The 13872-nt window shown below is 50.1% G+C and overlaps 1 long non-coding RNA gene across 1 annotated transcript; it reads left to right on the top strand.

The window, feature by feature from the left end:
- The first annotated feature begins 12965 nt into the window (after window positions 1-12965).
- LOC127338912 (uncharacterized) lies at window positions 12966-13525 on the top strand. Its single transcript, XR_007874543.2, has 3 exons — window positions 12966-13055; window positions 13149-13277; window positions 13354-13525. It is a non-coding gene; the product is annotated as an uncharacterized lncRNA (long non-coding RNA).
- The last annotated feature ends 347 nt before the right edge of the window (window positions 13526-13872 follow it).

A 13872-nucleotide genomic window follows, 5' to 3' on the forward strand; every position in this document is an offset into this window, starting at 1 on the left:
TTTCGCGCCACTTCCTATGTAGGCCGACGGCCAGGCCGTCGGCACAGGTTCCCGCCATTTCCCCCCCCCCCCTTCCCTCCCGCCATTCTTCTCGCGCCCATTCTCTCCCGCCAATTATTCCCGCCGTTTCAGCCCTCGTCGTCCTATATATAGCCATGTCTTCTCAACACTAACATCACCAGCAACATTTCTCTCCTCATCAACTCTCTCATCCAAAAAACACCACAGAATCCTCTGAGCTCAGCTGCCGTCGAGATGGCTCCTCGTCGCCGTAGCAACACGGGCTTCATCGGCGTTCGCCAGCGGGCTGCGGGCCATTTCGCGTCCGAAATCTCCGCCGGTGGTGTGCGTGTGTGGCTCGGCACCTTCTACACGAAGGAGGCTGCTGCCCGCGCATACGACGTTGCGGCTTGGAGGTTTGGCCGGTCGCGCCACGAATTGAACTTCCCGGAGGTCAGGTCTCTGACGGAAGCCGAGAGTCTCTCTACTGAGCCGCTACTTCGCTCAGAGGGTGAAGCGCAGCGGTTCAGAGATGGCCAGCGGCGGATTGATACCACCGAGGCGGACGAGCAGTTCATGGCACAGTGGCGCAGAGACCATCCCGGAGACGTCGCGGCCACGCGCGCATTCTGGAAGGAGAAGCAGGCGTACAGGAGAGAGAGGAGGGCGGGAAAGCGGCAGAGGAGGGCCGAATATGACGCGGAGTACGCCAAAGGAGAGGCGTCGACATGGGGGGAAAATGATGAACGGTGGTTTTCGTACCTCTCAAGTACCGCTTCAGAGGACACCCCTAGCGAGGACGAAGATTTCGAGAACTGATTAGTATGTGTGTGTGTCAAGTCCATGTGTCTAACGGGTCATGTGTCGACCCAGTGTTAAGTGCTTTGTTCGTGTGTGGGTTTAGTTTTTTAAGTGTTTTGGTTTGTGTGTTAGTAGTGTAGTTTTTAAGTGCTTTGCTTCGTGTGTGGGTGTAGTTCTTTAAGTGCTTTGGTTTGTGTGTGGTCTAGTTCTTTAAGTGTTTTGGTTTGTGTGTGGGTCTAGTTATTTAAGTGCTTTGTAACGTGTGTGGGTCTCAAGTTCTTATGTGTATCATTATTGTGTGTCGTCAGAAATCGAGCATCGGAGGGTGGGAATGGTCCCAAAACTCAGGCAGATTATAGACTATAGGGGTAAAATCCAGGATCTGTATGTGGAAACTCCTGGTAAGCCCAACCTATGGTTTCCCATGTACATATGTCCTAAACAAACCAAAGCAAATAAAAAAATCCATTGTTACACCGTCACACGAAGAAAGCTATAGGGGTAGATCTGCGGGGTCCCCGCCCTAGGGTTTCCGAAGATACAGATCAGCGGAGCGTCGGAACCGCTTAAAAACTTGCATATGTCCCTAGCATATGTGCACAAGTGTGATGTAGGGTTTGGCTAACCTTGCATGTACCCGGCGTTGACGATTTTCGCAGACATGGGCCAGCACTTGGTGAAAATCCAGGATCTGTATGTGCAAACTCCTGGTACGGCTAAAATGGAGCCTATTTTATGGTAAAGTAAGCCCAACCTATGGTTTCCCATGTACATATGTCCTAAACAAACCAAAGCAAATAAAAAAATCCATTGTTACACCGTCACACGGAGAAAGCTATAGGGGTAGATCTGCGGGGTCCCCTGCATAGGGTTTCCGAAGATACAGATCAGCGGAGCGTCGGAACCGCTTAAAAACTTGCATATGTCCCTAGCATATGTGCACAAGTGTGATGTAGGGTTTGGCTAACCTTGCATGTACCCGGCGTTGACGATTTTCGCAGACATGGGCCAGCACTTGGTGAAAATCCAGGATCTCGTATGTGCAAACTCCTGTACGGCTAAAATGGAGCCTATTTTATGGTAAAGTAAGCCCAACCTATGGTTTCCCATGTACATATGTCCTAAACAAACCAAAGCAAATAAAAAAATCTATTGTTACACCGTCACACGGAGAAAGCTATAGGGGTAGATCTGCGGGGTCCCCGCCCTAGGGTTTCCGAAGATACAGATCAGCGGAGCGTCGGAACCGCTTAAAAACTTGCATATGTCCCTAGCATATGTGCACAAGTGTGATGTAGGGTTTGACTAACCTTGCATGTACCCGGCGTTGACGATTTTCGCAGACATGGGCCAGCACTTGGTGAAAATCCAGGATATGTATGTGCAAACTCCTGGTACGGCTAAAAGGGAGCCTATTTTATGGTAAAGTAAGCCCAACCTATGGTTTCCCATGTACATATGTCCTAAACAAACCAAAGCAAATAAAAAATCCATTGTTACACCGTCACACGGAGAAAGCTATAGGGGTAGATCTGCGGGGTCCCCGCCCTAGGGTTTCCGAAGATACAGATCAGCGGAGCGTCGGAACCGCTTAAAAACTTGCATATGTCCCTAGCATATGTGCACAAGTGTGATGTAGGGTTTGGCTAACCTTGCATGTACCCGGCGTTGACGATTTTCGCAGACATGGGCCAGCACTTGGTGAAAATCCAGGATCTGTATGTGCAAACTCCTGGTACGGCTAAAATGGAGCCTATTTTATGGTAAAGTAAGCCCAACCTATGGTTTCCCATGTACATATGTCCTAAACAAACCAAAGCAAATAAAAAAATCTATTGTTACACCGTCACACGGAGAAAGCTATAGGGGTAGATCTGCGGGGTCCCCGCCCTAGGGTTTCCGAAGATACAGATCAGCGGAGCGTCGGAACCGCTTAAAAACTTGCATATGTCCCTAGCATATGTGCACAAGTGTGATGTAGGGTTTGGCTAACCTTGCATGTACCTGGCGTTGACGATTTTCGCAGACATGGGCCAGCACTTGGTGAAAATCCAGGAACTGTATGTGCAAACTCCTGGTACGGCTAAAATGGAGCCTATTTTATGGTAAAGTAAGCCCAACCTATGGTTTCCCATGTACATATGTCCTAAACAAACCAAAGCAAATAAAAAAATCTATTGTTACACCGTCACACGGAGAAAGCTATAGGGGTAGATCTGCGGGGTCCCCGCCCTAGGGTTTCCGAAGATACAGATCAGCGGAGCGTCGGAACCGCTTAAAAACTTGCATATGTCCCTACCATATGTGCACAAGTGTGATGTAGGGTTTGGCTAACCTTGCATGTACCCGGCGTTGACGATTTTCGCAGACATGGGCCAGCACTTGGTGAAAATCCAGGATCTGTATGTGCAAACTCCTGGTACGGCTAAAATGGAGCCTATTTTATGGTAAAGTAAGCCCAACCTATGGTTTCCCATGTACATATGTCCTAAACAAACCAAAGCAAATAAAAAAATCCATTGTTACACCGTCACACGGAGAAAGCTATAGGGGTAGATCTGCGGGGTCCCCGCCCTAGGGTTTCCGAAGATACAGATCAGCGGAGCGTCGGAACCGCTTAAAAACTTGCATATGTCCCTAGCATATGTGCACAAGTGTGATGTAGGGTTTGGCTAACCTTGCATGTACCCGGCGTTGACGATTTTCGCAGACATGGGCCAGCACTTGGTGAAAATCCAGGATCTGTATGTGCAAACTCCTGGTACGACTAAAATGGAGCCTATTTTATGGTAAAGTAAGCCCAACCTATGGTTTCCCATGTACATATGTCCTAAACAAACCAAAGCAAATAAAAAAATCCATTGTTACACCGTCACACGGAGAAAGCTATAGGGGTAGATCTGCGGGGTCCCCGCCCTAGGGTTTCCGAAGATACAGATCAGCGGAGCGTCGGAACCGCTTAAAAACTTGCATATGTCCCTAGCATATGTGCACAAGTGTGATGTAGGGAAGCCACCTATCACATGCCATATGCGCGCGGAAGCCATCTGGGAATCCCACCCGCTTCCTGCGGTGCCCCGCCGAATCCGCTGGAAACTGACCGGATTTGAACTGGGGCGACACTTTCCTTCGCTCAATAAATGGAGGGAAAAATGGTTTTAGGTCTATGACGCGTCATTTTATGTGCTAAATGTTTTCCGTTTCACGCGTTGGCGGACGGGTGCACGCGCGCACCCGGTACGGCCATACCGCATGTCCCGGCGGCCCCGTTTTGCGCAGTTGGCAAAGCAAACGGAGCCAAAAAATCGAGCAGAGCCGCGTGGCGTCATTTTATGTGTCCTAGCAACCACTGCAAAAGACGGAACTGGGATACGGCAATTATCTTGGAGAACCCTTCACGAACAGGGCTATCTCGTCCGGAGTTCTATGGCTTTTAGGGGAAATGAGTAGGAAACGGCCCGTTTCACCACATAGTTTGTCGGAACGAGGCCATATTTGGCACGTGCGTGGGCCTTAGGATGGGAAGCAAGGCCCCGGTCACGGATTTCCAATCCGAACCACGGGCGACGGTTTTTCCATTTTCGGGGTGCCGGAAGGGCTTTTTTTTGTGAAGCAGCTACATGGTGCGCATTTCAGTATCGCGCGGGACCTCCGCGCAGCGGTAGGATACCTCCTACGTACCACCTATCACATGCCATATGCGCGCGGAAGCCATCTGGGAATCCCACCCGCTTCCTGCGGTGCCCCGCCGAATCCGCTGGAAACTGACCGGATTTGAACTGGGGCGACACTTTCCTTCGCTCAATAAATGGAGGGAAAAATGGTTTTAGGTCTATGACGCATCATTTTATGTGCTAAATGTTTTCCGTTTCGCGCGTTGGCGGACGGGTGCACGCGCGCGCCCGGTACGGCCATACCGCATGTCCCGGCGGCCCCGTTTTGCGCAGTTGGCAAAGCAAACGGAGCCAAAAAATCGAGCGGAGCCGCGTGGCATCATTTTATGTGTCCTAGCAACCACTGCAAAAGACGGAACTGGGATACGGCAATTATCTTGGAGAACCCTTCACGAACAGGGCTATCTCGTCCGGAGTTCTATGGCTTTTAGGGGAAATGAGTAGGAAACGGCCCGTTTCACCACATAGTTTGTCGGAACGAGGCCATATTTGGCACGTGCGTGGGCCCTAGGATGGGAAGCAAGGCCCCGGTCGCGGATTTCCAATCCGAACCACGGGCGACGGTTTTTCCATTTTCGGGGTGCCGGAAGGGCTTTTTTTTGTGAAGCAGCTACATGGTGCGCATTTCAGTATCGCGCGGGACCTCCGCGCAGCGGTAGGATACCTCCTACGCACCACCTATCACATTCCATATGCGCGCGGAAGCCATCTGGGAATCCCACCCGCTTCCTGCGGTGCCCCGCCGAATCCGCTGGAAACTGACCGGATTTGAACTGGGGCGACACTTTCCTTCGCTCAATAAATGGAGGGAAAATGGTTTTAGGTCTATGACGCGTCATTTTATGTGCTAAATGTTTTCCGTTTCGCGCGTTGGCGGACGGGTGCAACCGCGCGCCCGGTACGGCCATACCGCATGTCCCGGCGGCCCCGTTTTGCGCAGTTGGCAAAGCAAACGGAGCCAAAAAATCGAGCGGAGCCGCGTGGCGTCATTTTATGTGTCGTAGCAACCACTGCAAAAGAAAAATAAAGAAATAAAAAGAAAAAAAGAAATAGAAATAAAAATAACCGCGTGGCGTCATTTTATGTGTCGCCACCCTCAGCTCCTCCACCCCGCGCGCTCAGCTCCTAGCAACCACTGCAAAAGTAAATAAAGAAATAAAAAGGAAAAAAGAAAAAGAAAAATAAAAATAGAAAGAAAAAAATAGAAACAGAAATAGAAATAGAAATAAAAAAAATGAAAAAAAAGTGTGCCGACGGCCTAGCCGTCGGCACAGGTAGGGTTAGGTGGGTTTGACTTAACCCCTCCAGCTCGTGCCCTTGACACCCGCTCGTCCTCCTCCCAACTCGCGCCGCCTCCACCTCCTGCCCCAGCCGCCGCCGCGCCTGCCCGCCGCCGCTCCTCCCCGGCCGCCGCCGCTCCCCTGCGCTCCTCTCCGCCGCCGCTCCTCCCCGCCGCCGCTCCTCCCCGCCGCCGCTCCTCCCCTGCCGCCCCTCCCGCCCGCCGCTCATCCCCCGCCGCCGCTCCTCCCCGGCCGCCGCCGCTCCTCCCCCGCTCCTCCCCGCCGCCGCGACTCCCCTGCCGCCCCTCCCCGCCGCCTCCCCTGCCCCCGCCTCCCTGCCGCTCCTCCCGGCCGCCTCCCTGCCTCTCCTCCCCGGCCGCCTCCCCTGCCCCTCCTCCCACGGCCGCCTCCGCCCCTGCTCCTCCACCGCCTCCGCCCCTGCTCCTCCCCGGCCGCCGACAGCCCCCTCCTCCCCCCCCCGCCGACAGCCCCCTCCTCCCACGGCCGCCTCCACCCCGTGCCTCCCCTGCTCCTCCACTAGGTAATAGTAATTGTTGCAATTTTATTTTTCATTTTAGTAATAGTAATTGTTGCAATTTGAAAATAGCAAATAGAAACAAAAATGGAAAATAGCACATAGAAACAAAGATGGAAAATAGCAAATAGCAAATAGAAATGAAAAATTGAAAATAGGAAAATAACAATTTGAATTTGTTGTTGTCTAAACTAGGCCGATGGCGTGACGACCCCGGGTCCCTGCTGCTTGACGCGATTCGAGACGGTCGCCGACATCGCCGAGGGTGAGCTAAAACTCCACCTCCTCCATATTTTTACATCACTAGATTCATTTTTCAAGTAAAGTTGCGTAACCTAGGTGTCACTTCCCGTCCGCGAGCGTTACGCGGGTAAATATGCATTAGTGGTCGGCATATTTTCAACCGTAATGCTTGCGGCATTTACGGGACAGTCGGCGGATGCGTAGTTGTCTACGTTTTCCATGTTCTACTCCGGTCCGAGTCAGGATTTCGGTGGCGCCTCCCCGTTGTTCTCCGGATGCACATCCTCTCGGTTTTTTGCCGAGACGTGTATCGGGAGAGCAGCGGGGAGGTGCTGCCGAAATTCTGACTTGGACCGGGGTAGAGCATGGAGAACGTAGCCAACTACGGATCCGGCGGCTGCTAGGAGCCCACCTAGTAGAGATGTAGGTTGATACATGCGTTTCGCCCGGTAAAATAAATAAAAATATGATGCATTTAATTTCATGGTACTATTTGTTGTTTGTCTCCCAATCAAGCAGAGGATGGCTGATAATGGGTGGATGTACAGTGGCCGTGCTAGTTCGACTGAAATGACAGAAGAGTGGGTATGGAAGACCAATTTATTAGTGAAGGAGTTAGCGCGTGGTTCAAAGTCAGGCGTTCGTCCAAGTTGCCCTTGCGCTCGTTGCAAGAGGCGTCATCGTCACGGAAAGGATGATATGACTAAACATCTTTGGTTGAATGGGTATATGCCTGATTACGTCACGTGTGTCGACTTTGCTCAGTACGAACGTGACAGAGGTGAGGTGATGAGGCAGCGAATCGATGGCAATGAGGACGATGGGATTAGATACTTGCTAGATGATCTCCACGATGCCTACATGCCAGAATCGCCAGAACAGGAGGAACCGCCAGAACCGGAGGGACCGCCAGAACCGGAGGAACCGCCAGAACCGGAGGAACCCGAGCCTACCGCAAAGGCCTTCTATGATATGATGGCTGCGGCTAAGAGGCCTCTATACGAGGGTGCAAAATTTCTCGGCTCGATGCCATCGCGCAAGTACTAGCCGACAAGGCCCAGTTCGATGACACCCGTGCATGCTTTGAAAAAAATTTGGTAACTGTTGGTAACATGTTGCCCGAAGGCCATTGTCTGCCTAAAACCATGTATGCAGCAAAGAAAATGTTGAAAGCGCTCAGCATGGATTATGTGAAGTATGATTGTTGTCCCAAAAACTGTCTTTTGTTTTGGAAAGAGTTTGCGGATGACAAATATTGTAGCAAGTGTGGGTCCTCTAGGTATCATGAGATAACCAGAGCTAATGGTGAGAAGGTGCAGACAAAAGTCGCCGTGAAGATTCTTCGTTATCTCCCGTTCATAAAAATAATCCAACGGCTTTACATGTCCGAGGAGTCAGCCAAACAGATGACGTGGCATAAGAACGGGTTGAGATTCAAGGACGCGGAGGGACGACTAAACATGGGGCACCCATCTGATGGTAAAGCATGGCAGAACTTCGATGCAAAACACCCTGATAAGGCAAATGATGCTCGGAATGTCAGAATTGCGATAGCAACCGATGGATTCAATCCATATGGTATGTCAGCATCCGCGTACAGCTGTTGGCCCGTGTTTGTTATTCCGCTCAATCTCCCTCCCGGAGTCCTTATGCAAAGGAAGACCATATTCCTGTCGATGATCATTCCAGGGGCCTGATTACCCGGGAAGAATTTGAGTGTATTCATGCAACCGCTTGTGGATGATTTGCACCACTCTTGGCACGATGGGACCTTGACATACGACCGAGCAACGAAGACAAACTTTGTCATGAAAGTTTGGTTCCAATATTCCATGCACGACCTACCTGGGTACGCTCTATTTTGCGGGCATTGTACAGCTGGTAGGTTTCCATGCCCAGTGTGCAGGCACCGATTGGAGTTCATTTGGCTGAATGCGGGTCGCAAATATGTCGCATTTGACAAACATGGAAAGTACCTCAAAAGAGGGCATCGGTTCAGAGGAGACAAAAAGAACTTCACAAAGGGCAAAGTTGTGCGTGAAGAAGAAACGATACCAAAGTTCAATGGTGAAACTATTGATGGTGAGCTACGTGCTCTCCAGCGTAGTAAAGAACCCGGCAAAACATATGTGGGATATGGTGAGACACACAACTGGACTCACGTGCCAGGCTTAACGCAGCTCGAGTATTACAAGGATCTCGAACTTCCCCATAACATCGATATGATGCACACCGAAAAGAATGTGGGGGAGTCCGTTTTTAACACCGTCCTGAACATTCCTGATAAGACAAAGGATAATGTCAAGGCTAGAGTCGATGTTGAGAATCTTTGTGACAGGCAAAGACTACACATGCATCCTCCTGAGGGCAATAGAAAAAATTGGGTCAAGCCGCATGCCAACTATGTGCTTGATAGTCTCCAGAAGAAGGAGGCAATGATGTGGCTGAAATACGCCGTTATGTTCCCAGATGGCTATTGTTCGAATATGAGTAAGGGAGTCAATCTTACAACAGGAAAAGTAAACGGGCTCAAGAGTCACGACTATCATATATGGATTGAGCGACTGATGCCGGTGATGGTTCGAGGGTATCTCCCCGAGCATGTCTGGCGAGTGCTTGCGGAGTTGAGCCATTTCTTCCGCACGGTCTATGCTAAGCAGATATGTGAGTCGGTGATTGCGAAGTTGCATGATCAAGTGCCGGAGTTGTTATGCAAGTTAGAGATGATCTTTCCACCAGGTTTCTTTACTCTGATGTTACATCTCATTGTGCATCTTGCGAACGAGGCACTCTTGGGTGGACCGGTGCAGTATCGTTGGCAGTTTTGTATTGAGAGAGAGTTCAAGTATATTCGAAACAAATGTGGCAACAAAAATAAGATTGAAGCATGCATAGCTGAGGCAACTATCCTCCGGGAGATGGCAGACGCCACGACAACGTACTATGCGGATGATGTTCCCACTATGCATAACCCGATATCTCGGTACAATATCGACGAGCCCAAGCATGACCCCAAGCTCCTCCTCTTCAAATGTCACGGTGGCAAGGCTGGTGCCTCTAAAAAGGGCATCTTGACAAAGGAAGAGAAAGATTGCATAATGTTTTATGTGGTTACGAACATGCAAGAAGTGCTCAAATTCATAAGGTAAAATGGTGAACAAATTAATTTGCTATTAGTAACTCGATTTTGGTCTAATACGTTTTTTCTCCCTTTTAGCCAATACAAGGATGAATATTGGACGAGATCGATGGATCCCTCTGATGCGGAGATGGAGATTCTTTTGAAAGAGAGTCGTCCCGGAAAGAAAAAATTCCTGGATTGGTTCTACGAAAAAGTAATTTCTAACAAGTCCCTTTTAGCCAATACTTTTGCAATCCGTGACTTGTCCCTCTTATTACACGTAACTAATGCAAAGAAACAATTTGAACTGAATTTGTAGGGAGGTGATCCCAACGTTGAGATGACGGATGAGCTGAGATGTGTTTCCCAGGGTTGCAACCGTAGAATCTCAATGTATGAGAAGTACGATGTGAATGGGTATCGCTTCCATACAGAGTATCACCAGAAGAATCGGCCTAACCCAAAAACTATAAATACTGGGGTCTTCACCAAAGGATCCGATGACATAGAATACTACGGAAGGTTAGAGAATGTATACGAGTGACATTCAATAGGACAAACATACAACTCAATCTCGTTGTGTTCAAATGCCACCGGTTCGACCCACAAGTTGGATGAGAAGCACTCCTTCCATTGGGTTAGTGGAAGTTAGGCCTTCAACCTGCTATAGCGGAGCCGATGTCTTTGTTGTGGCTCACCAAGCCAAGCAAGTTTATTATTTGCCCTACCCATGTCAAAAGGAGTACCTCAAAGGCTGGGAAGTCGTGTTCAAGGTATCACCACATGGTAAGCTACCCATGCCCTCCGACGAGGATTACAACAACATTGACCACTGTAACATACGAGGGAATTTTTTATCAAGAGCAAGAGAACTTTGGGGATTTCGAAATAGAAATTGGTCTTGAGGACCTCCAGAACGAGGCACATCTTCATGGTGAAGCAGGTGGTGGACCTAAAGGACATACAAATGCTCACCAAGTTACATGAGGGCAATGGGTTCAATGATGAGCCTCCACCGGACATTCCCACCCAACCTCATTACTCACATGATACTGATAGTGATAGTGAAAATGAGAACCCAATGCCTCGTTATGAGAACCCAATGCCTCATTATGATAGTGATGATTCGAGGTGAGGGTCCTTTATGCCTTTATGCTTAGTATCTATTTTTCCATATGCTTCTTATACTTAGTATTTATTTTTCAATATGCTTCTTATGCTTAGTATCTATTTTTCAATATGCTTCTTATGCTTAGTATCTATTTTTCAATATGCTTCTTATGCTTAGTATCTATTTTTCAATATGCTTCTTATGCTTAGTATCTATTTTTTGCTTAGTGTCTACATTTTATTAAGGCATGAATGCTTACTTGTTTACTCTTTGTCAATGCAGGTGATTGATCAATATGAGCGGAAGCAAGCAATCCATGAACTCCATTTTGAAGAGTATGACCCAACGAAGTTCACCGGGACCACTAGAAGTGGAAGACCAACGCGTGCCAGCTCGCGTTACGCGGACGATGACACGGGTGGAGTTGGAGGTGGAGGTGTAGGTGGAGGTGGAGGACGTGGTGGAGGTGGAGGACGAGGTGGAGGTGGAGGACGAGCTGGAGGACGAGGCGGAGGCGGAGGTGGAGGACAAGGACGAGGTGGAGGTGGAGGACGAGGACGAGGTGGAGGTGGACCTTTCCTTGGTGACATACCCTCGCTTACGGCGACGTGGCTTCCCAGTCCGCTCACACACGCCATCGAGGGGGAGATGGAGGTGGAGATGGAGGTGGAGATGGCGGTGGAGGGGCAGGACGAGGAGGCCGAGAGGGAGATGGCGCCGAAGAAGTTGCGCATTCGTGGTGAAGCGCAAGTCCCTGATGAGAGGAGGGAGCCTACTAGCCAGGATGCGAAAGCCCTCATCATCCCGAACGAAAAAGAGTAAGTTTAATTTTGAACATTTAGATTCATTTTGCTATGTACTAATGTTTTCATTATTGTGCATAACTGATTGGCATACTAATGTTTTGATTATTGTGCAGCAATTGGACATATGACAAGGGGGTTCGCCAGCCGTCGAGCATGATTGGAGCTCTTATTAGGCGATGCGGCCGGGCTTTTACACTCCGGTCCCCGGCGGCGAGAAGAAGCTAGCCGAGACTTGGGCGGACTATGAGGCAGCTCCTTGCCCGGGCTTTGGGACAGCTTCTGACGCCGTGTACACCAAGTTTTGGGTAAAGCATGCTTCTCGAGTTTACTTCATAGTTGATGACCACACTATGCTAACTCATGTCTCTCTCACAATTATTCTTATGCATGATTGCAGACCCATTATAAGGTGCCTGATGATATGGTTGAGCAAGGGAGGGCGGTACTGACTAGGGCTTGTCAGAGGTTGACAAGGCAACAGTGGTACAATCAGAAGCATACCTGCATCGGGCACTTCAAGGCTGAGCAGGGCACGAGCGTCAAGAAAGCTGACAATATCAGGGACGATCCTCAGCTGACAAAGGAAGATTACTTGAAGGTAAGTAAATATTCAATGAGACTCTATGTTGCTGCATAGTTGGGATTGCATTATGTGTTCTTCAAATGAGTTTTGGTTTTTCAGGTTATGCCCCTATGGTGCGAGAATAAGGAAGACGCATTTGAGGCCTTGGTAGCGAGGTGGGTTGGCGAAGACGCCGACTTCAACGCCAAGAGCGCGCGCAACAAGGCAAACCGGGGCACTGGAGGAACACACAGTGCAGGAAGCCGCCGCACTGAGCGCTACAGGAAGCACAAGGTACATATATACATGGAACAACTTGCATTTATTTCCCCTCATATTACTACTTGATACACATAACATTTATCTTGCTGTGCAGGAGGCGGAACTCGGGGAGCCTCTCACCGAGGTGGGAGGGTGGCAGAAGATGAAGCTGAAGCAGCCCGATCTGAGCCAGCCTCAGCCCTCGCTGCCCGAGTACTTCGGCTATGCCGAAGAGGAGTTGGAGAAGTACTGCTCGGTGTTCAAGGGTCTTCATCCGGAGGTGGATGATCCTATTGAGCAGGAGACCGACTTGACGGCGATTATGGTGGCGGGGAGCGGCGCGGAGCATGGCCGCACGAAGCTTCTTAGTGGGGTGATCAAGCCGCAGAGGACCCTCACGCAGATCAGGTCTACCCTCACCACCGGCGACCCACCGGTCGCGCCTCCTCGACACCGTCGTACGGATGTAAGTTTTCTCATTTCCATCTTCTTTCCAACATTCATCCCTGAATGGCTAAATTGACATGACTCCTTTTCTTGGAAATTGTAGGCTCACTTTGAGGCCGCCTACGCGGCCGCTTATGAGAAGTATTTGACGGTTGTAGCAGAGTGGGACCTCAAGAGAGCGGCTTGGGAAGAGTACCAGGAGGCGACGAGTCGTGTAAGTTCCAATCTTTTATGGTTCGAAGACATGACAAGTCCCACCTCCCCTTTTTTTATATCTGCGGCGCTTGACATCTAAACTATCTTGCAGGCGGTCAGGACGTTCTTCCTGACTGGAGAGAGGATCGCACTTCCGGCCGAGGAGCCAGCTAGGCCGGGGCCGACTCCAGTGTGCCCATCGAGGGAAGCTTTCGCGGCCACATACTACGCACGGACTCCGGTAAGTCCTGTGCCTAACCAGTTCTCACCGCTTTCCTTTCCCATGTGTAAGATGCTAACTCTTGTCAAACATGTAGGGCACGGGAAGTTCGCGGAACCGACCCTCTCCTGGTTCGTCGCGCGAGGGCACACCGATGCACCCCGGCCGCCATTCTCCCGGTGCTTCAGGGTTTTCACCTGCTGGCGATGGTTCAGGCCATGGTTCTACTTCGGTCTACCTCGACAAAGGCCGGACGCCTGAATTTACGAGTCGGGACCTTGGGTGGCCCCCCGGATCTTAGTTTCCCTTAGCTAGGTGTCTAGCGGGTGTGCGTCGATCGTGTGTGCCATGTGTCGACGATGTATGATGATTGTGTGTGCTACATGACACATATTTGTATCACGATGATGTTGTTGCTACATTTGATGATGATTATGTGTTGTGCAACATTTGTGATGCATTTGAATGTATATTACTGCTATATATGCTGTGCGTGCTGTGCTGGGCCAGGAAATGCAGCGGGAAACCAAATGGTATGGTCTGTGCCGACGGCATAGCCCCCTGGACGTGCCAAATGGCAGGGGCTGTGCCGACGGCTATGCCGTCGGCATAGGAA

This window comes from Lolium perenne, chromosome 3, assembly GCF_019359855.2.
Source record: "Lolium perenne isolate Kyuss_39 chromosome 3, Kyuss_2.0, whole genome shotgun sequence".
Lineage (NCBI taxonomy): Eukaryota > Viridiplantae > Streptophyta > Magnoliopsida > Poales > Poaceae > Lolium > Lolium perenne.